Below are 22,230 nucleotides of genomic sequence, written 5' to 3'. Positions count from 1 at the left end.
TCGAGTGTTGTCTTTTTCCCAGTTTAGCCGGTGTCAGTGTCGGGATGATGCGGCCTAACAAAGGACCCCCGCTCTGTTACACGGATGTGATGACACGCGGTGCTTGACTGTGCGGGGCTCTGTCCTGCACGTGTCGCAGGGGAGTGATTTTGCCCTCACGTGGTTCTCATTGTGGGGCATGCATAAGTGAAGTGAATCCTGACTTTAGTGTTACTCACACGGCGCCACAGTGCATGTTTGCTTCATGTTTGCTTCAGTCGCATATCGGCTGAGTGACCATATCCAACATTCAGGGACAGTCACGTGTGTTTTCAATATCTAACACAGCAGCAGCTCACTGACATTACTGCAAATAGTCTCTGTGATGCTGTCCCATTTCTAATATGTGATATTCTGTTTCGATCAAAAGAATCATTTTTATGGATATTGCATGAAACAGAACCCGTCCCACACTATGTTAATCTGCACATCCATAGGCCCACCTGCAGCCTTATATATTTTTGCAATTTTTTCCCACTAGCAAAATTCTGAGCAGGTCCAGCTCTCTGCACTTTGTGGCGGTTGCAAGTTTTCCCACTTCTCTCTTCTCGAGCAAAGTTTTTCCCCCCGACATGCAGGATAAGTTTCATTTCATAAGCCACATAGTTTTCTCTGAAAAGTGCTCTACTAGGGGTAACAAAGCAGAACAGCTGCCACCCACGCGCAGCCTCGTTTTACCCATATCTTGCCAAATTCATCTGCCTCTTCATTGCTGGCGCTCACCACTGACTATTAACCCAGATCACCGCCCACAAACCCCTCTGTACCTCTCAGGGTTAAAGGTCGCTGCCCTCCTGGCACTTTTTCAGCAGAAGACACTCTTTCCAACTTAAGGCTGGCTTAAGGCCTGCTGTATCACCTTGAACCTTCAAACATGTCCTCACACCACACATTCTTCAGAGTGACTTGTCACATCTTCCCTCTCCCCACGATTCTCACCTGATCACCAAAGGGACTGGGCAATAATAATGCGCGTTATGAGCAGAAAAGTAACTTTTAAAACCATGTTCATTACGGGGAACATCGACTTCGGGGAGGTGATGGTATTTATTTAATTTATATTTGTGGTTTTATATTGTTCTAATGAGGCCCAACAAACCATACCAATGCAATGCAAAGTATAACATGTAAAACTTTATAAAAAAAAGAGTATGTGGTGAAGGAGAAATAATTAAGGTTCTTCTTACTAAAATGAGTCTCTTTTTTTTAAACTAATGACCACATCTAAGTTAGACTTTAATAAATCACATTTGGTAAGGAATATATGTTGAGGTTTAACTTTTGCAGTGTGTGAACAAGTTGATCGAGGATCACAAAAGGAGTTCATAGGCTTGTATCCTGCAGTTCGTTATACTTTCCAGGAATGCTTCCAAGCAAGACAAGATTTTGCTTCAGGTAGCACAACCTGCATCTGTCTGTCACTTTTAAAGAGGGAGTGCGGCCCCTTTTGTTCAAACGACAGTAAGGGCTCCAAAGAAAGGCTTAAAATCAATTAAACTGGACGTGTGGCGTCCCTCAAAAAAATGCGCGAGTTGCTTGGCCTTTTAGTAGCTCACGACGATTTTCACTGGTCAGAAGTAGCTCTCACTACAGAAAAGGTTGGAGACCCCTGGCTTACAAGATATGCTTTCCCTGGCACAATGCCACAACAGCTGTTGTCCATTATTAGAACGTAACTCCCGTTAGAAAGTTGTCTAAAGAATGGCTCTATCTGTGTTGCAGGTGTGCTGTGCTGGTGGCATGAAAGGTTATTTGAAGTCCCCTCACAGGCCCCATGCAAATTAATACCTTGGCACAGAAGTATACCGCTTAGTGATCATTGTAATGTAATGTAATGTAAAAAGGATTTGTAGAGCGCTGCGTTCACCGGACGGTTTCTTGGCGCTGATCACTAACCCATGAAGAGGCAGAGAGGGGAGAAAGGAGAGCATTATGTATAGACACCACGGAAAAGGTGAGTTTTTAGGAGAGACCGAAAGTGAAGGTAAGAAGAGGAGAGTCTGAGGTCTAGAGGTAGAGAGTTCCAGAGTGAGGGGGCCAGGAAGGAGAATCCAAGGCCTCCGTGCTTTTTTCGCCTGAACCTAGGTGTCTGGAGAAGGGCGTGATGGGAGGAGCGGAGGTGTCTGGGGGGGGGCGTACGGATGAAGAAGAGAGGAGATGAAAGAGGGGCCGATGCCAGCCAGGGATTTATGGGTTAGGCAGCCAAGTTTGAACTTGCAGCGTTCCGACACAGGAAGCCAATGAAGGGCTTTGAGGAGGGGACGGACGTGGTGATGTTTTGGCTGACGGTAGATGAGACGGGCAGCCTGATTCTGGATTAACTGAAGTCTCTTTATTTGGTATTGCGGAATGCCTGCGTATAGGGCGTTGGCGTAGTCAATCCGGGAGATGACTAGCGCCAGCAGCGCCAAGGTGAGAGCTTCAGTGGTCAGGAAGTGAGCTATTTTCCGGATTTTTCTGAGCTGGTGGAAGCAGGAGGATACTGTGGCACTGATCTGATGGTTCATGGAAAGATCTTGTGAAATGTAGACCCCTAGGCTTTTTACTTTTTCGGCGGGACTAGGAGGGGGGCCAAGGGAAAGAGCCAAAAGGTGGAGTTCCATGGGTTGGCTGAGCCTCCGACAAGAACGAGCTCCGTCTTGTCGGGGTTGAGCTTAAGGTGGTGAGCGCCCATCCAGTCACTGATATGGCAGAGGGTGGACTGGAAATCCTGGGCCGCTTCCTGCGAGTCAAGGTTGAAGATGAGCTGGATGTCATCTGCATAATTAAATGCAGTGACATTCCTGCCCCGGAGGGAGCGGATCAGGGGGGTAAGGTATAAATTAAAAAGGAGTGGGGACAAAGACGAGCCCTGCGGGACTCCGCAGGTGAGTTTCATCCTATCCGCCGAGAATTGGGAGATTCGAACAGATTGGTGGCGGTTCGTCAAAAAGGAACGAACCCAGTCAAGGGCCGTCCCTCCAATACCAGCCGCCTTGACACGGTCGACCAAGATGGAGTGGTCGACCGTGTCAAAGGCTGCCGACAGGTCCAGGAGGATTAAGGCTTGGCTGGCGTTAGAGTCAGCACCTCTGCGGAGTTCCTCCATTACAGAGAGAATTTCCGCCTCGGTTGAGTAGGCTGGTCTGAACCCAGCCTGTTGAGGGTCCAGGAAGTTGGAGTCCTCAACGAAGGAGCTGAGGATGCTGGTGACATATGACTCAAGTACCTTGCTAAGGTAGGGAAGGAGGGAAATGGGACGGAAGTTGGCCATGATTGTAGGATCGGCGCTGGGTTTCTTCAAGATGGGTACTACTTCCGCGTTCTTAAACTGACTGGGAACCTCGCTGAGCAGAAGGGAGTTGTTCAAAAGGGCCAGTGAAGGGGTGGGACAGGCTGAGAAGGCAGCCCTGAGAATTGCGGGGGGGGCAGCAATCTGTGGGGGAACCAGAGGAGACTTTTTTAAGCAGACTGATGAAGACTTCTTCTGATATCGGGGGGAACTGAGTCAAGGATTGAGGGTTGACAGGGGGTGCAGCCTCAGTTGAGGGTGCAGCCGGGGGAGTGGAGGAGATGCTGTTTTTGATTTTGATAATTTTTTCTATAAAGAAACAGTTGAGGGAGTCACAGAGTGCTTGAGACGGAAGGGGTTTGAGAGTTACCCTATCCGGGTGTGAGAGCTCGTCAACGATTGCAAAAATATCCTTTGATTTCTGCGCAGAGTTAAGGACTTTGGTGGAAAAGTAAGCAGTTTTTGCAGCTGATATGGCTAGTTTGTATTCTCCCAATAATTTTAGGAAGAGTTGTTTCTTTACAGGGTCATAGTTTCTGCGCCAGCGGCGTTCAGCCTGGCGGAGACCTAGTTTTAAGGTTTTAAGACTATCAGAAAACCATCGATGTGCGTCGTGGGGGCGCTTGGATTTTATTAGTTTAAGGGGAGCAACCTTGTCGCTGGCCTGTTCTAGCCAGTCGACTAGTGCAGCTTCTTGGGAGTCGATGGGGCCTAGAGTGACCAAAGCTGAGGGTGATAGAGAGGTGAGGAATAGGTCAAGGTCTGCTTTGTTCCAGTTGCGAGCTTGGAGGCTAGGGCCTCGGCTGCGCGGGGGCGGGGGAGGAACCAGGAGGAGAAAAGAAATTAAATGGTGGTCGGACCAGTGACAAGGTGAGATCGTGAGCGACTTGATTTCAAGGTTATAGGTCCACACCTGGTCAAGGGTGTGTCCCTTGGAGTGAGTGGGTAGATGAATGTGTTGGGTACCGTTAAGCCCAGTTAAAAGATCAGTGAAAGCCAGGGATTGAGGGCTTTCATGGGTATCTGCCGGCCAGTAATTGAAGTCTCCCAGGACTAGGAGTTTAGAATTGTTGATGGTGAGCTGAGAGAGCAGGTCACCAAAGTTCGAATAGAAATTGGGCACAGATTGTGGAGGACGGTAAACCAAAACGCAGGTAAGAGGGGAGACAGAAGATTCAAGTCTGATTCCCAGACAGTCCACCTGAGGGATGTTGAGGAGGGAGAGGGAAGTGAACCTGAGGGAGAGATTGATAATGGCGGCTACGCCGCCTCCTAGTTTGCCGGCAGGCCTATTGGCATGAAGTATATAATACCCTGGAGGGGTGGCTGCTAGGATGTCGGGGGAGGAGTCCTCAGTCAGCCAAGTCTCGGTTAGGAGAAGAATATCGGGTCGGTCCGAGTCTAGGAGGTGGAAGATGTCAAGTTGGTGTCTGACAAGTGAACGAGAATTAACAATTACAATTTACAATTGTTTCCACTAAGAAATACATTCTGGTTCTTGTCACTATAACATGTGTGTGTGTAAGGTAATTTCCATGATGACTTAATGTACCCTTTACCCAACCTTTCATACTGGCCTGCTGGTATATACTCCTGGCAATTTTTATATTGGAAAGTTGTTATCGGAATTGTGATTATTCCGTGTATTATCCATTCAATGACAGGTCTTTCTGACATTGTCAATGGTAATCTCTCAAGTTTTTCAATGCTCAGAATCGCATAGTCTGCTCCGCTTTGTGCCAAACTGATTTGTTTATCAGTAAGGTTAAAGATAGAGAATAATGACGTTGTGTTGATTAAACGCCATAGCACGTAGCCTGAACGCAGATTTTGCAACGTCCAGCCTAGCTGTACAATAGAACGTAATTGGGACTGACTGTGTTGTAACATTAGCAAGTCCTGATCTATTATATCGATAGCAGATGATACAATACTGTCCAGTGAATATATTCTGGAGGACAGAGTCATTAACCCATTGTCCACAACAGAAAGCGATTTTTCCAAATTAATATGATCAATTTCTCGTATTTTCTCTGCTGTCTCAATTTGAGTTACTTTCCAAGCTTCGTTGTACGCAGCGTATATTCTGGCCACTATGAAACGTTTTTGACGCTGTTTGCGTGGTCCCATTATGAAATCGCGCAAGTCAGCACCGTCTTTAACCCCTTTGATGCTGATGACGAGCTCAGCTCGTCATCACCCACGGGTGGCGTGTGCTGATGACGAGCTGAGCTCGTCATGTATCGCGGTAATTTAAAAAAATGCCGCACAGCGCAAAAATCGCCGCAGCAGCGATGCGGTTAAGTAAAGTCAAGTGTTGCTTAATTTCTGCCAGTGTGGATGTCTGTAGCCATTCAAGGCATAGTTTTCCTACACTGTATGTTGTTACTATCCCTGGATGTTGTCTCTGGGAGTATCTAGGGTCTGGTCTGGTCATTTTGAACCCCTGTATTTTGTTCAGGAATCTATCTTGACAGTTATTTGTGTCTGTTGGCCAGATTAACCACTTTTTCCAATCAGGATGTGTTCTGTTTTGGTGTAAAATTTGGGATACGTCTATCTTAATATCTGTGGTCGTATTATCAGGTATTGGCTTTGGAATAGACGGTTTGTTTAGGTCTTTAATCTTAGCTGGGCCAAGACAAGTAGTCTGTTGAATGGTGTCATTCAAGAACATTGTTTGTTCTGGGATCATGCAGGCTCAAAATAATGCTTCTAAACCTTGGATCTGCCATTCTTTTGTACCCTAGAAGGTTTTTGTTTCAATGTTGGTTTTCCAGAAATCAAAACCAAATGTAATCATTTTTTCATGAAATGTTTCCGAATAAATCAATTTAGTATTTGTCAACATAGTTTTTATCCCTGTTTTATCTAACAGTTTATAATAAAATGTTTCTGCATCACTTGTGTTAAACCCTGAGAAGTATGGGAATTTCTCATAAAATGCTTTCGAACTGCTTTTAGGTAGAGTTGCACAATGTTCCCCTTGATTATACTTAAAAATATTTCTAGGTTGAGCAGATTTATGCAAATAGTGATGTGCATAGTGGTTATAGCAGTACATTTGTTCATAGTTCGATGAACCCTGTAAATAATCATGTTCTGTAAATGTTGCTGACATTACTAAATCTGACATCATATTATTTATGCTTTCAAAGTCCCAATCATCAGAGAATGTACTTGGTTTTACAAAGTCACTTAATAAAACCTTGAACTGATGTGGATATTTCAAGAGCTCAACCGGGCCATAGATTTCGTAATCTGTTTTGTCCCACACTACCCCACAGGGTATTGGAATTGCTGTGACATTCACTGATGATCGTTCTCTTTTCTCGATGTGAGATGACTTGTGTGGCTTTAGGACCAAGTTGATGTTCTGACTTGCTGTGTCCATTGTACTGTATTTTCCCTCAATAAATTTTCCCAAACAAAGTACCATGATGAGTCAAAGCAGGAGGAAAAGTACACCTAACACAATCCAAAATTCAATCCATGGAGAAATCAGATAGATTTCTTTGAGTTGATGACAGAGTTCTGTTGCTTTGTCTTTAAAAGTTTTTGTTGCTGGCAATTCTTCAGGTTCGCTTGGAACTTCAGAAAAGGTATCGAAATTGATGAAGTAGCCAGATGCAGTTCTGTCAATTGTTGGAATTGCTTTTTCAATTTTTCTTTCATTAGCATTGTCTGAGGCCACATCGTTGTAGACTGGTGTTTCTTGATGAACTGTTTCAATTTGGGTTTCAAGAGGCACAAGTTCCATGGCATTGGTGCATAGTCCATTTTTATTCACTGCAGGTTTGTCAAATGTCATTAGTCTCTCAGTTTGAACCTCTTGTATTGTAGCAAGTTTTGGAGTTCTGCTAATTCTTGGGAGTCCACTGGGCCTACTACTTATTATTGGCCACATGATTGTGGTTTTACCAGGTCGATGGATACAACTCGGTTCTCCTTTTTACCAGCAAGGGGCGGTAGTACAACTGATCTTGTTCCGCTGACAGCTAAGACAGGTACTGCTTTTCTGTAAGAAGGCCCAAATTCCTTCTTCACTGCGATCTTCTCTCTGACCAGATTCCCAATCTTTGGAATCCAGACAGGCCTTGTTGGGACAGGTGGTTTATCTTCAGTGGCTGTTGGCTGCTGTTTTAACTTTATGTTGCTCAGGGCTTTTCTTGTTTCATTTAAGTCCTGTAAGCAGCCAAACGATCTCTGATGTCAAAGCATTTTTTCTTATCTTCTACCACTGAAGTCTGACTATCTAAATCCTGAATATGCATTCTAGTTCCGAACAATAGTTCGTATGGGCTGAAACCTTTTAGAGAATTTCTTGGCAGATTGTTAAGACTACGTTGGACACTTGTTAAATGTTGGACCCACCCATCACCCGAACCTAATACCTTTGCCGTTATAGATTGCTTTATGTCTCGGTTTTTTCTTTCCACAATCCCATTTCCCTCAGGATGGAAGGGACAAGAGTACCGCAATGCAATGCCCATGCTGATCATTGCCTCCTTATAAGCTCGAGAGCTAAAAGCAGGACCCTGGTCAGAATGTAGCATGCCAATTGCGTATGTGCCGATAAAGACTCGCAAATCTTTTATATCAGTTCTGGCGTCAGCCGAGTGCTGGGGCTTGTATTTTTAAGTGAATCTAGTCTTAAAAGGAAATTAATGCGACGCTGGAATTTTACGTATAGATAGCCTTATGCTAACTACAGAAATGGCCATGGCAATACTCCGGTTGGTTCGCTACTGCGATCTCTGTTGCAGTTTGGACAGCTCTTTGCAAATTTATAATGTTGCAGGCTCATCCCCGGCCACCAGTATTCTGATTGTAATTCTTTCAGAGATTCCTTGATCTGTTTGTGCCTCGGACCTTCACCCCTGTGTGCGTCTGCTATTAATAAGACTCTCCTGTTCGTGTTTGGAATTACTCTATCCCCCACTCCAGGGATTCGAGCAAAAGGAACGGAGTTTGCGTCAATTACGTATGTATAATTGAGTGGATAGTTCACGGGTAGTGCTGCACAGTCGCCTTTTGAAGAGGTTTGTACCGCCAGCATGGTTTCCCCGTCTATGTATTTTTCTGAACGCTTTTTTGTGGCTACGGAAGCCGGTTGAGTTGCTTCCGCTGTGGCTGTATTAGAAAATTAATTCCCTGCAACGTGAACGCCATCACGTTGATGACTCAGTGTGTGTATCACGTGAGTCTTCTGTAGTTCTTTCTGTAAAAGAACTACCTGTTCCCAAAGCTTCTTATGCTTTATTGTGGCACCTGTGTCATCTTTGTAATTGTTCTGAACCCAATTCTGCAAGTCATTATTGTAAGATTTGACGCAGAAATGCGAATCTCACACTATTATTGTCGGGAATTCATGATCGGCATTTTCAAGCGCCATCTTTAAAGATCTGATTTCAGCTCGCTGAGCCGAACAGTTTCTCAGTGATTCCGTTTTTGTTATTTTTGGTCTGAATTTACCACAGCACCAGCGACTTTTAACAATCGCGCATGCTGCATTGTAGGATTTATTATCCACATCGTAATGTTGTACAAATCTGTCCGTATAGATTATACAAGAGTACTGTTGGAGAGGCAGAATTTCGATTGGCAGAGGATATTCTTCTTCATATTTCAAATCATTCCGTTTTTTCATGTTTGGGTCAAAATAATATGTCACGTCTTCTGTAGCAAGAGAATTTTCCCACTGTATCCATTTTGGATCTAGTGCCACCGGTTTTAGATTAACTGGGCTGAATAATGCCTCAAAGGCTGATTCTGCTATAAAAACAGTTATTCTTTTGCCTTGGGCTTGGGCTCTTTCTTTTGCTACAGCAGTCTGAACCGCCTTTACAGTATTTTCTGTAAGACTGAATGTTTTTTCAGCTTGTGTGTACAAATGTGATTTGTAAGCTATTGGTACCGTTTCTCCCTCATTAGAGGTCAGGTACGTGAATCCGCATCTTCCTGGGATGACTCGGATTACAAGGTTGCGTGTATTGTTGCGAGTTTCTAATTTTGTTTTAACTAACATGTCTGTTTGCAATGATCTCAAAATTTCTGTGTGTTTCTGAGTCCAATTGATTGGTTTAAAATCAGGTTTTATTAATTCATAGAGAGGTTTAACCCTCTCTGCATAATTTAGAATGTAAGTTCTTCCTAAATTCTGGAAGCCTAGTATCGATTGTAAGTTCTTCAGCGTTTTTGGTGCTTGGAGTACAGCGCACTTCTCTAAGAAGTTGTCTGCTAGGCCTTTGCCTTCACCTGATAATTCATATCCTAAAAATAGGACAGTTAGATGGGCAATTCGTGACTTTTTAAAGTTGAATTTGTAACCCTCTGCTGCGAACCCAAGTATTATGGTGTTCACTCTTTTCAAGTGAGTATCCAGGTCGTCATCTGTGAGATAGACGTCATCGACATAAGATAATGCCTCATCATCATATATTTGTAGTAACTCTGTTACTCTTGCTGAGAATAATCCTGGGCTATTCTTGAATCCCTGTGGGAGTCGACAAAAATTTTTCTGTGACCCCATTATTGAGAAAGCAGCGGTAAATACCTGCTTTGCGGTGCAATATTTTGACAAAAGAATCCATTAGAAATGTCTAATGTTGTTTTGTATTTTTTGCGAATGATGTTAATCATTAGTGCTGCACTGTGCGAATTTTGTACCGCAAATGTCTTGCAACATGAGTTAAGGTGTCTGTAGTCCAAGACTAGACGATATGAATCGTTTGGTTTGGAGACAGGAAACAAAGGATTGTTCATTTGAGAGGTCATGTTTCAATCACCCCTTGGTACTCAAGTTGATCTAAGATCTCCCTGACCTGTTTTTTAGATTCTTGCTTAATTGGGTACTGTCTTTGTGCAGTTGGTTGACATTTTAACTGGATTTTGTGAGGAGGAGAGTCCTCATCCCATCCTACATGATTCTTATATAATGCAGGTGCTTGAGCTACTGCCCATTTTTTCGCATATATGTCTTTTCTATGTATTGGAATATGATTTGAGAAGGCAGGCATAATCATTTCTTCGCCATGAGGGCACTCCCTGACAAACTCTGGTGGCCAGTCTTCCTCAGCTAATAGGATGTCATAGCCTTTTAAGAGGTTATCCCAAAACAGACCCCTTACCTTCCTAGTCTTATCTCCCTCTATACGCAATGTTATTTCGTATATTTTATGAGGTTCCCTAACTCTGGTATCTGCAGTTTCCGCCTGAATGTATTCATTTGTGTCCACTGTTTCCAGATGATTCATCAGGATCTTGCGAGCTATGGTCACTTCTGCTGCGCTGTCTTGCATTGTCTGTGCCCACTCTCCGTTTTTCAGCTGTGTCCTCAGTATCCTCGGCATGTTTGATTATTTTAATACTTGCTACCTTCTTTCTTGGAAATTGTATTTTTTTACTTTGAGCAGGTTCCTTATCTTTGGACTTGACGTGCTCTTCCCTGTGTTCTGACCGTCCTCTTCTTTCCGATTTCTGTGAGGAAGTCTGAAAAGATCGAGAGGGACGTGTATCAATATCATGATATCTATCAGGCTTTTTCAAATTATCCCTATTTCTAAGGTTGTATCTTTTTTCAGAGGGCTCCCTTTGGGGAGACTTGTGTTCTCGGTTCGGAGTTTTTTCCCTCCGCCGAGGAGACCTTCCTCTGGACTGGAATCTTTTTTCTTTGGGAGTGGATTGTTTATTTCCATCCCAACTCTTTTTTGGAGTGTTTAGATGATTTTTAATAAATATCTTTTCAGGATTTTCAACTAGTTGGGGTTTTACCGGTTTCCCACCCAAACTATCTCTACCTAGTTCTTCATAGGATTTTTCTATGATTCTGGCAAGTTCAATTGATTGGTCTGCTATATCTGTTTCTTTCAATTTTTGGCGGATCGCCACAGATGCTGCTTCTCCTTTTATGTTGGCTAATAATATAGCCAAGACCTGCTTGAAGTCTTTCAGTAATTTCATACCCAGAGTTAAAGCAGGTTCTGGACCGTATTCATTTTGAATCTGTCTTAGTACATCTGGTATTACCGCCAGAGACGGAACACATGTATTTGTGTAAATGGAAGCAAAGACTGTGCCCCAAGTGTCACAATCCTCCACATATGGTGCGACCCCCATTGGAAGGCAGATAGTCAGAATTCTGTGTTTCTCACTAGGGGTAGTATTGGGGAATACTGCCTCTATTTGAGTTATCTTTTGTGCTAGCCAGAATGGAATTTGTTCCCGTTTTGCGGGTGTTTTACCAAGACATGATTGTATGTTCTGTGGTGTAATTTTGTTTGTGTTTCCCTGATGAGGGGTCAGCTGTGGAATGTTAATAGCTGGTTGGACTGTTGCAGTCCGCATTACATATTGGACTAACTGTCTATGAATTTTAATTAGTACTTTTAGCTGGGCCAAAAGTTCCTGGTCTTACATTTTTTCGATGTCTTGATGTGGTGTGTAGCTGGCTAGAACCGGCCACGTTGCTCCTGGTCTACCTAGTGGACCGAGCCTGGTGATGTGATCATTATGTTTTAGGGCGCCTTTAAACCAGAGCAGATGCTCTTGGTAATTTAGTGGGATTTCAACATCCTCGAAAGGAGTGTATTCATCCAGAGGTTCCTCTATTTTGTAATAGTGGAATTCGTGTGTTACAGCGTTTGCTGCTGGAAAGTTTATCCATGGATAGAATACCTCTGTCTGCCGATATTCGTGTGCCTCTATCACGAATATGACTGTACCCCCTTGTGATGTCAGTCCATTTTCTATAAGTTTTAGAGTTATAGCTTTTCTTATGTTGACCGGAATGAGTATAGCATTCGGGTCATTCTGTAGGAGACTCGTGTCATCCTCTAGGAGTTGAGCTGCTATTCCAGCTGCCTCCCTATCGTCTTCACTTTCCACCATTTTTACTGGCAGAAAGGTTTTTGTTGCAGATCAAGTTTCAAGGAAACAAAAGATTAGGTGCACAATATTTTGGAACACTGTATCCTTCAACGTTGACTAAACCGAAACTCTACATAGGAATCTCTTCCTACTAAGTTCCGGCGGATTTTAGCCTTTCACCCACTCCAGACGTCTATTGGAGTATTTACGGTAAAAAGGGTCTGTGTGAAAAAGCATGACTGAGTTACTCTAACGGCTTGCATTAGTTTTATCGCCTTACCAGAGGTTGGGCGCCATGTAGTGTAGTTCCTATATTCCCAATAGGCTCTGCGCATTGGAATAATATATTCAGCAGTTTAGACGAAGGACTGAGGTCGACTAGGTCTCTACTGACTATATTAGACTTAAGGTTTGCCAGCTTGCTCATAGGTCACTAAAAACTTTCTCGAATAACCAAGGAGGAGTTTAACCTCCCTGGATAGACAAGAAGGGATTCGCTTCCGACAACCATATAACATGACAACTTTTCTCCCCCAGAATAAGAGTATATCTCTAGAGTCGTGTGAAAACAATAGACAACTATTTCACTCAGTCAAATGTGCGTTCTTCGTTTCACCAGAGTGCAGAGAAGAGGGAGATGGGCGTTTTCAATAAAAGGTATTATTTATTGAGTAGTCTTCCTTCTCATGCAGGAGAAATGAATTGCCACAATTGCAATACTTAATATAAAGTAAAGTACGTACAATAAAAGGAGTATTATGAAATAATACTGTAAAAGCATTGATAAGGTTTCTTAGCCATAAGATACTTTAAAATGGATAAAATATATACATACATATATACATTGACTAACGTGCTCAACTGGTGCTTCTAAAATACGCCTACCCCGGTGTACCTGACGTAAGCCTAATACGTGGGAAGGAGTAAGTAAGTAGCAGTTTAAGTTAAGAATCTGATTCAAGAATTCTCTTTAAGGGTTAAGTCAGCACTGTACCTTGGGAATAGAATGTAGGAGGTCTGGTATCTCTTTCCTCAGGACTTGATATCCCAGCAACCCGCAAGGGTAGGCTGGAAACGCCGGAGCTGGATTTTCCCGGCAGGGGAAAAGACAGCATCTTTCTCAGCGCGTCAAAGAGGAGGGGCAGCGTCTGTGGGCTCTCGCATCAGCTGGGCTCTCGGCAAGTAGATAGCTGCTCTGCTCCAAAACTACCACCATGAGTTTGCTTAAGGCAACGTTGGTATATTTATACCTGAAAGGTGCTGAGTTTGACGTAAGGTTTGGACATAAGACGTCAATAAAGATGTCACTAAGAACTGGCCGTTCTTACAGTGCTCGCAGGAGTTCTATTACAAATCAAAACAAAGCAAATGGGGATTTCCCAGGTTGCTGGAGGTTTGGTGTGTCAAAAGAACTCGTTGTGCTTTCTAGGAATCCAAGGAAGTAGCTTTTGCCGTGCCTTGGACTGGAAGGGCTATTTACTTAAATATGGATCTGATTCTTGTGCCATTATAGGGATATTATTGATTATAGCCGTACAAGGGCATAAAATAGCAATATTGATTCAGGTTCCTAGATAAAAACACAATAAAACATTGATGACGTTGTTTGTGAGGTCCCAGTAAGAATTCTCTAAAATCAATGCCACCTTTAGGTAAAGTTAAGTGTTGTTTTATATCTGGCAGTGTGGATTTTTGTAGCCACTCAAGGCACAGTTTTCCTACACTGTAAGTTGTTATTATCCCTGGATGTTGTCTCTGGACATATCTTGGATCTGGCCTAGTTACTGTAAACCCTTGTGTCTTGTTCAGGAATCTATCTTGACAGTTATTTGTGTCTGTGGGCCAGATTAACCATTGTTTCCATTCAGGATTAGTTCTGTTTTGTTGTAAAATTTAATTTACGTCTACCTCCTCATCTGTAGTTCTATTACTATCAGGTGTGGGCTTAGGTATGGACGGTTTGTTTAAATCTTTTATCGTAGGCAGGCCAAGACAAGATGTCTGTTGAACAGTTTCATTTAAGAACGGTATTTGTTCTGGGATGATGCAGGCTCTGAACAATGCTTCTAAACCTTGTACCTGCCAGTTTTTTGTGCCCCAGACAGTTTTTGTCTGAATGTTGTCTTTCCAAAAGTCAAAACCTAATGTGGACATTTGAGCATAAAAGGCCGCAGAATAAATCTGTGTAGTATTTGTTAACATACTTTTCATGCCTGTCTTATTAACATTTTTAAAGTAAAAGGTTTCTGGATTTGTGTCATTAAAACCTGTAAAGTATGGGAACTTTAGAATGTTTTAGACCTACCTTTTGGTGGCGTTGGACAATGTTCCCATTGATTATAAGTTAAAACATTTCTAGGATTTGCAGATTTGTGCAAATAATGATGACCAAAATGATTAAAACAATACATTTCTTCATAATTTGATGAACCTTTTAAGTATTCATGTTTTGCAAATTTTGCTGACATTTCTAAATCTGCCATCATGTTATTAACAGTTTCAAAGTCCCAATCATCAGAAAATGTACTCGGTGAAACATAATCACTCAAGGAAACCTTAAATTGGTGTGGAATCTTCAACAGCTCAACCGGGCCATAAATGTCATAATCAGTTCTATTTGGTATCAAGGAAGAGGAGTGAAGGGCTATTACTGTTCTAGGCAGAGCAGAAGGTCCAGTCACGACGTGCCCAAACGATACGTCTATACAAAAAGTTATCGTGCTGTTCCTAACGAAAGAAAGGAATTGGTACAGTCAATGACTGTACCAATTCCTTTCTTTCGTTAGGAACAGCACGATAACTTTTTGTATAGAGATAATCAGTTCTATCCCATGCTATTCCACCAGGTAGAGTAACGGCTGTGATGTTTACTGATGACAGGTCTCGTTGTTCATGATGAGATGCTAGTTGTTGTTCTTACTTGCTGTGTCCATTTTACTATATTTTCCATCTATCAGCTTTCCCAAACTTAAAACAAGAATGAGCCATAGTAGTAGAAAAAGTACACAATCCAAAATTCAACCCATGGTGAAGTCAGATATGTCGTTGCAAGCTGGTGAACAAGTTCTTTTACTTGTTTCTTGCAATTTGTGTTTGTTGGCGTAGTTTCAGGTTCATTAGGATCCTCAGAAAAGGTATCAAAGTTGATGAAATAGACAGATGCAGTCTCAACTGGTGCGTCTAAAATACGTCTAAAATACGCCTACCTGATGTACCTAACCTAAGCCTAGTAGGAGGGAAGGAGTAAGTGAGGTGTAGCATAAATGTAGTATTCTTTGCCAAGAATCTATCCAGGATTTCTCTAAGGGTCTAATCAGCTCCATACCTTGGTTTAGAAAGAATAAGGTCAGGCTCAGGACTCGATTTCCCAACAAACCACAAGGGTAGTTTGGAAACACTGGAGCTGGATTTCTCGGCAAGAGAAAAGACAGCATCTCTCTCAGTGCATTTGTTGGAGGGTCGGCTTCCTTCGGCACTTGCTGTAGCAGGATGCGTCGGGAAAGTAGATAGTCGAACTGCTCCAAACCACTGTGTGTTTGCTAAGGCAAGTGTGGGCATATTTATACCTTGATGGTGCAGAGTTTGACGTAAAGGTGAACATAATATCATCATCAAAGAGTCTCAGTTCTTTGAAAACTCCATGAGTTCTTGGACAAGTCAGTATTCAAGCAAGGGAAGTCCCTAACTGCTGAAGCTGAGTTTTCCAAGAAGTCGTTGAGGATTTTCGGAACTAGTGGAAGTAGCCCTGCCGTATTTGGACTGCATGACCTATGTCTATATAAGGTTATGATTTCTATGCCTATATAAGGATATGGTGATTTATACCTATATAAGGGCATGAATCTGGAAAATTACAGTAGGGGCCTAAAATGCTATACAACAATGGAAGGTATAAGACCTACCCTTCCCACATAGAGCTTACATCTGGAACGAGAGAGACCAGCAGCACTTTAAGGCACACAAAAACAAGATCAGACATATGAACCACACAGTAACTTTAAACACAAGGTCTAGTGTTCTGACCAAAACTAAAAGTAAAAAATGAATGCCAGCACAAATAGAAATGCCCTGAAGCTAAATGACCCATGTAACAGAGCCAGTCGCCATGGGTGTGACAAACTCAACAAAAGGATGGACAAATGGTACCAATGCACCATACCAAAGAAAGCTCGAAAGGCACAGGAAGGAACCTATGAAATGCATTGGGCGTGGCCATTATCCACAGACAGAATACAGCATGCCTCGCAGAGCAGCGTATGCATGCTGACTCTAGGCTCGACCTAAAAAGAATGCTTTAAATGTACTCTTATCAAGGGATAAACCTGTATGGATCTAAAAAGACAGACATATTAAATAGTGTTCTAAAAGATTCATATATACAAGAAAGCCAAGAGATATTAAAAACGTGATCCAAAGCAAGACAATCGAAACTAGCCAATATGACAAAACTTGTTTCAGCTTAAGGACAGACAGAAAACTAAAGTAACAAGGGTTTTATTAAAAGCAGATCTTGCAAAAACTGCAACCCAAACTCGTTATGAACAATCATGGATGACTCGGAGGCTGGAACAGCAAATGCTTTAAAAAGGAATTCTCCTCTAACTAAAGGGAGTTACAATGGGCCCCACAGCCCTCCCCCAAATGTAATAGTAGACAACCCTCTTTCCTAAAAATATATCGATCATCTCCCTAATCGGTCAGTTGCCCAACTTATGAGAAAACCTAAAAAAAACTTGCAATTTCTGCTCATCTTGGATCTCACATTTAAAACCTGTTGGAACCATGTGCCATTGCTCGCGAAAAGGATCCCTTGGTAACGTAAGAGTTTACTCTTGCTGTTGGTGAGTCCCCAATAAAAAAGGGTCTACACTTCTGAACATTCTTCCACAGACAATTGTATGGGTTTTCTGATTTATTATTCACCATTTCCCTAGAATCCATAAAGACCCTAATGTATTCATCAGTTTCTGCAGGCTGGTGGGTTTCCTAGATAATAGGATTGCATCTTCAGAGCCTGAAGGGCACCCTCGGCCCCATCAATAGAGAGAGAAAACAAAACCGGTGCCCTGTCTTATTCCCCTCTTTACTTAGAGGAGGTTAATTTTCACACATTGCTGGACTGTCCTTGCGACTCAGTTTTGCTGATATATCCAGGAGGGAAATGGGGCGATAATATTTGGTGTCTGATTTGTCTCCCTTCTTAATAATAGGGACTATAATTGAGACTGCCCAGATGGAAGAGATCATGCACTCGGCAGCCGCATTGAACACCAAGATAAGGCCCCATAGATCTCCGTTGCTTTAAATGAGGCGACTTATACCCTATCTAGACCTGATGCAAATATTCAATCCATCAGTCTTTTGTCAAGGTCGCTACAGAGCTTTTTCTTCAGAAAGGTGTGCTGAGGGATGAAAATCAGATTCCTCCCACTATCTTAAGGTATAAAAGTGTGAATTTAGTGCACATGGCCCAAGTGCATTTGATGCTAAACAGGAAGAGCCATCGTGAAATGCAGTGAAGGCCAGTGAGGAAGCATGTTGACCTTATGATACTAACTTGCAGTGCCTGCAGAGTTGATGATCATCATCTTCATAGAGGAAAACAACAATATTGTCACCTGATTTGCCCCATAATGTATAATTGCAATAGATTTTCGTGGGTCATTTCACATGCTACTCCAAGAGTTGCGTTTCGCCATTGTGGGGATTGATTACAAGTCTAATGGGATTCAAGGGAAATTTACAAGAACTCCTGACTCCAAGATCATGATGGAATTCCTTGTTATCTGATGTTATGTCAAGTGTTCTTCTAAAACACTTGAATACCAAAAAAGACATCTTGGTGCTGGCTGAGATAGCAGGAAAACAAAGAGACCAAGTATATAGCAATTAGCAATAGGGGAAAAGCTATGTTTCAAGGCTTTCCTAAAACCCAAAAGGTTAGGCATGGCTTTTACGTACATTGGAAGGGCATTCCATACTGTTGATGCTCCAAGCACAAAGCCTCTGCCACCCAATTCACACATTTGAATCTAGGGACTATCGCCAGTTTTCCGGCGGCTTAGAACAGTGACCTGTCTGGTACATACCAGGTAAAACTTTTCCTAAAAAAAATCAGGTCCTTGCTAGTGCAGTGCTTTCTACACAATACAAAGTGCTTTAAAAGTGACCCTCTTTATAACAGGTAGCCAATGGAGTTTCTTGACAAACTTGGAGACTGATTGATACTTGGGAATTTTGCGAAGCACATGGGCGGTCACATTCTGCAGGTTATACAGTTTATTAAGAACATGCTGTATGTGTTGAAATGCAGCCCGTTACAGTAATTGATCTTTGACAGAACCAGAGATGTGACTGCTATTTTCTGCAGCTGAGCCGGAATAAAGGGTAGGAGTAAAGAAGGTGGCAGAGGTTACTGCATTGACTTAATCAGAGTAGGACAGTTATTATTTAGGAGAACTCCCAGATTCTTTGAAGACTCGTGGGTATGTTTTGTTGGACGAACCGCTGTAAGGTGTAGTACCAGGCAAACCTTATCAGCTTGTATCTTAACAAATGCAAGATTTTAAAATGAATAGTCAGGTGGTGTGAAGAAGGGAGAACTTAAGTTCGAACCAGAAGAGAGGGTCAAGCAAGTAACAAGATTGTCAGTGGAGGTGGTGCGGCATGAAACTTGTTTATAAGGTTTGGGAGAAGGATGTTGGTGAGAAGGAAATGGATATGAGAATTACTTGGATGTTATCAGTAAGAGCTGCAGGTGACTCATTGCAAAATAACGTGTGCAGGTCATTGTTAGTCAAACAAACTTTCTGTAGTACATTGTAGTATTTTTAAATGTCATTTCACTTAAGTGTTTGGTTGTGTGAAAAGCCATTTTAACTTTTTCGCTTTAATTGCATTAGAAACAGAGCTTACGCTAACATAACTCGGTTTGCAATGTTCTCTGCTTACAACCACTGTCATAATATGCGACAATTACTATTGTTCTTTTCTTGTTCTAACTGATGAATTTCAAGCTTGACACAAAAAAACTGAAAGCATTCCCATAGACTTCACCCACACTGTTCCTAATCAAGGACATCCTAAATATCCCAGGCTTTCATTGTACAATGTATCTATTGGCAGGCTTGAATAAACTCAAAGTAATACTACTGCGAGAGATTCCTAAAATGTGTCCCGTAGTTAATGTTTCTTCATGCTTGTTCCTCATTGGTGCAAACTCTGAGAAGTTGAACCCTGCGTTTGTGCAAAAATGTATGAAAGCCATTGTCTAACATCCTGCTTTGCACTGTATCCCAGGACTCCCTGTTTTAACTTGTTCTGAAGTATTAGCAACTGGTCCAATTGGGGAGCACCAAGGTCCGCACCGGGACTACACCACCCCCAGTCCTGGTTATTGGCGTGATATTGACATGAATATTTAACATGGGGTTGCTCGATGACAGTTGTTATTGATCATGTTATACTAATCGCGTACTTGTTTGCAGATATTTTTTGCTGGCCCATGTTTGTGTCTTTTGTTTGTTTGTTTTATGCATTGTTGCATAAAAAAAGAGATGTGTTGTTTCTTGTGAGTTGTATGTGTGCACTTTTCTGTTGTGCTTTCAATGTTACCTATCTACAATGTTGCAGGGAATAGGAGTGTTATCCTAACAACTGTTGGAAGGTGGTTTATTAGTAGGTGTAGGTAGCTACCTATCACTAGTAATAGGACCACAGTTACAATATAAGGTCCAGTCAAGGTCTCAATAAAATGTTCCCTTGTTCAATCCTTGGTAGCTGGCTGCGAGCAGACAGGCTTAACTTAAGAGACAAGTGTGTAAAGCATTTAAAAAGACCAGTACATTAAATAAGTAAGACACAACACACAATGCAAATCCAACACCAATTTATAAACGTAGGGCCCGATTCACAGATCTAACTTAAGACAAAATCCTAAACTTACTACTTTTGGTATTCACAGAAGTTAGGATTTTGTCTTAAGTTTGTCTTAAGACAGACTTAAGACAGACTTAAGACAGACTTAAGTTAGGGTTTTGTCTTAAGACAAAATCCCTACTTCTGTGAATACCAAAAGTAGTAAGTTTAGGATTTTGTCTTAAGTTAGTTCTGTGAATCGGCCCCGTGGGAAATATTTTTGCGATTAAAATCACACCGAAAAGACAAAAATCCAATGTAGGCAACCATAGGTATGAATTTTTAAAGATTAAATGTAAAACTGCATATAGAAGCAAATAGCGTTCAAAGGGTTAAAAAAGGTTGCCCTGGACGGGGGCAAAGTCATAAGTTCATGCCACTGTAACACTTATACACTTACTTCTAAAAAAGTGTTTCTTGATGCAGGAAAGTGATCAAACGCACTAGTCAAGGGTTCAGAAGTTCTGGTTGCCTCTTGGAGTCTGGGACTATAGCTCCTACAATGCACCTGATCAGTTCAAGTAAAATCCAGGTGAAGCTTGTCAGCTGGAGTTGTCCTCATTGTTGATGTTGCAGGTAACCCTTCCAGCACTTTTCTACCTGTTGCTGATCAGGGAGTGCACTCCTTATCCTTTAAGACAGGCAAAGTCATTTTGTTGTGAATCCTTGTGAGTGCAGCAGGTGCAGTCCTCTCTTGCGCTGTCCAAGTGTCCAGTAGGGCAGTCCCTCTTCTCCAGAAGTTTTATTTGGGTCTTTGAGGGTTAACAACAGTAATCCAAGGTTCCAGAATCTCTTAGTTGCTCCATTTGGAAGTTGGGTGGGACTACCAGACCCACAATGCACCTGGTCAAATCCTTAAAAATCCACAGAATGTTGCCCAGCTGGCTTCTTCTTGGTGGAGATGATGCAGGTGGAGCTCTTTTAACCTGTTGCTTTCAGGGAGTCCAGTCCTCAAAAGTTTAGAGTCAGTCAAAGTACTTATTTTGCTGAAGTCCAAAGTCAGCATCAGGTGCTGTCCTTCAGAGTGTAGTACTCTTGGTGTAGGCCAGGGGTGCAACTGGGCAGTCTTTCTTATTATTATTTCTTCCAGTCAGGGATCTGAGTTGCTGGGCAGCTCTTCCATGTTTATCTGTGCTACTGGGGTGACAAGAAGGGAACATCCCTGGCCAATGGGATGCAGGGTGTCATCCTTAGGTATGATAACATCCTCTAAAGTGTGGCTTATGTTTGTCCCAGAAAGGACTACTCTTTAAAATTAAAAAATAGAGAAACTCTCTTCTTGATGTTAAGATCTGGTAGTCAACCCTCTTGCGTGGTGGAAATTACCCAACACTTCCCTTCCAGCCACTCTGCTAATTCAATAACGGGGACTCCTGTCTGACTGGGGTGCAGGAAGTGGGGGAAGAGCCTGTGTCCTGTCCTAACTGTCATTCCCTCTTTGAAGACCAGTTTGGGTACTCCACCCCCATCCTGCCTTTTGTTCTGCCTCTGCAGATCCCTCCCCACTAGAAGTCCTTTGTCTCTATGTAGGCTTCACACCACATCAGAGCGGTTTGGCTCAGCCTGTCAAAGGCTGGCCAATCAGGAGAGACTGCCAGAAGGTTGGAGTTTGTAAAGAAGAGGAGTTTGGTCCTGGGATGCAGGGGTGGCTGGACCAATTGAAATATGAACAATAGAAAATTTGCTGACCCCCACGTGGATACTTGTTTCAAATTTTAAGAAAACACAAACAGAGAAATTATCTTCTGCTTGTGAAGGTATTTTATTTAAACCTTTTAGAATTTTATCAAGTTTCTTTATATATTTTCATGGGTGAGAAAGATACTTATAAACCACATTTATACATATATACAACTATTATACAACAAACATATATACAAATATAGACAGTTTATGTACAATCTTCTTTTTCAAAAGCAACGATTTCACAAATAATGACTCTTTGCGAAATATTTCTCACTTATAATTACCACAAAATGAAATAGAAGCAAAAAAAGGGGCAACCAAATTTTTATAAGAAAGGTCAATATCAACTTTGGAGAAAAAGTCTAAGTGATAAACAATAAATTCTTGTTCACTTTCTTTTAGTGCCTGCCGACGCGTTTCGAATCTGGAGTAAAATTACAGATTCTCAT

This window comes from Lissotriton vulgaris, chromosome 6 (genome assembly GCF_964263255.1).
Source record: "Lissotriton vulgaris chromosome 6, aLisVul1.2, whole genome shotgun sequence".
Taxonomy (NCBI): Eukaryota; Metazoa; Chordata; class Amphibia; order Caudata; family Salamandridae; genus Lissotriton; species Lissotriton vulgaris.
Note: the sequence above shows the minus strand (reverse complement) of the source record.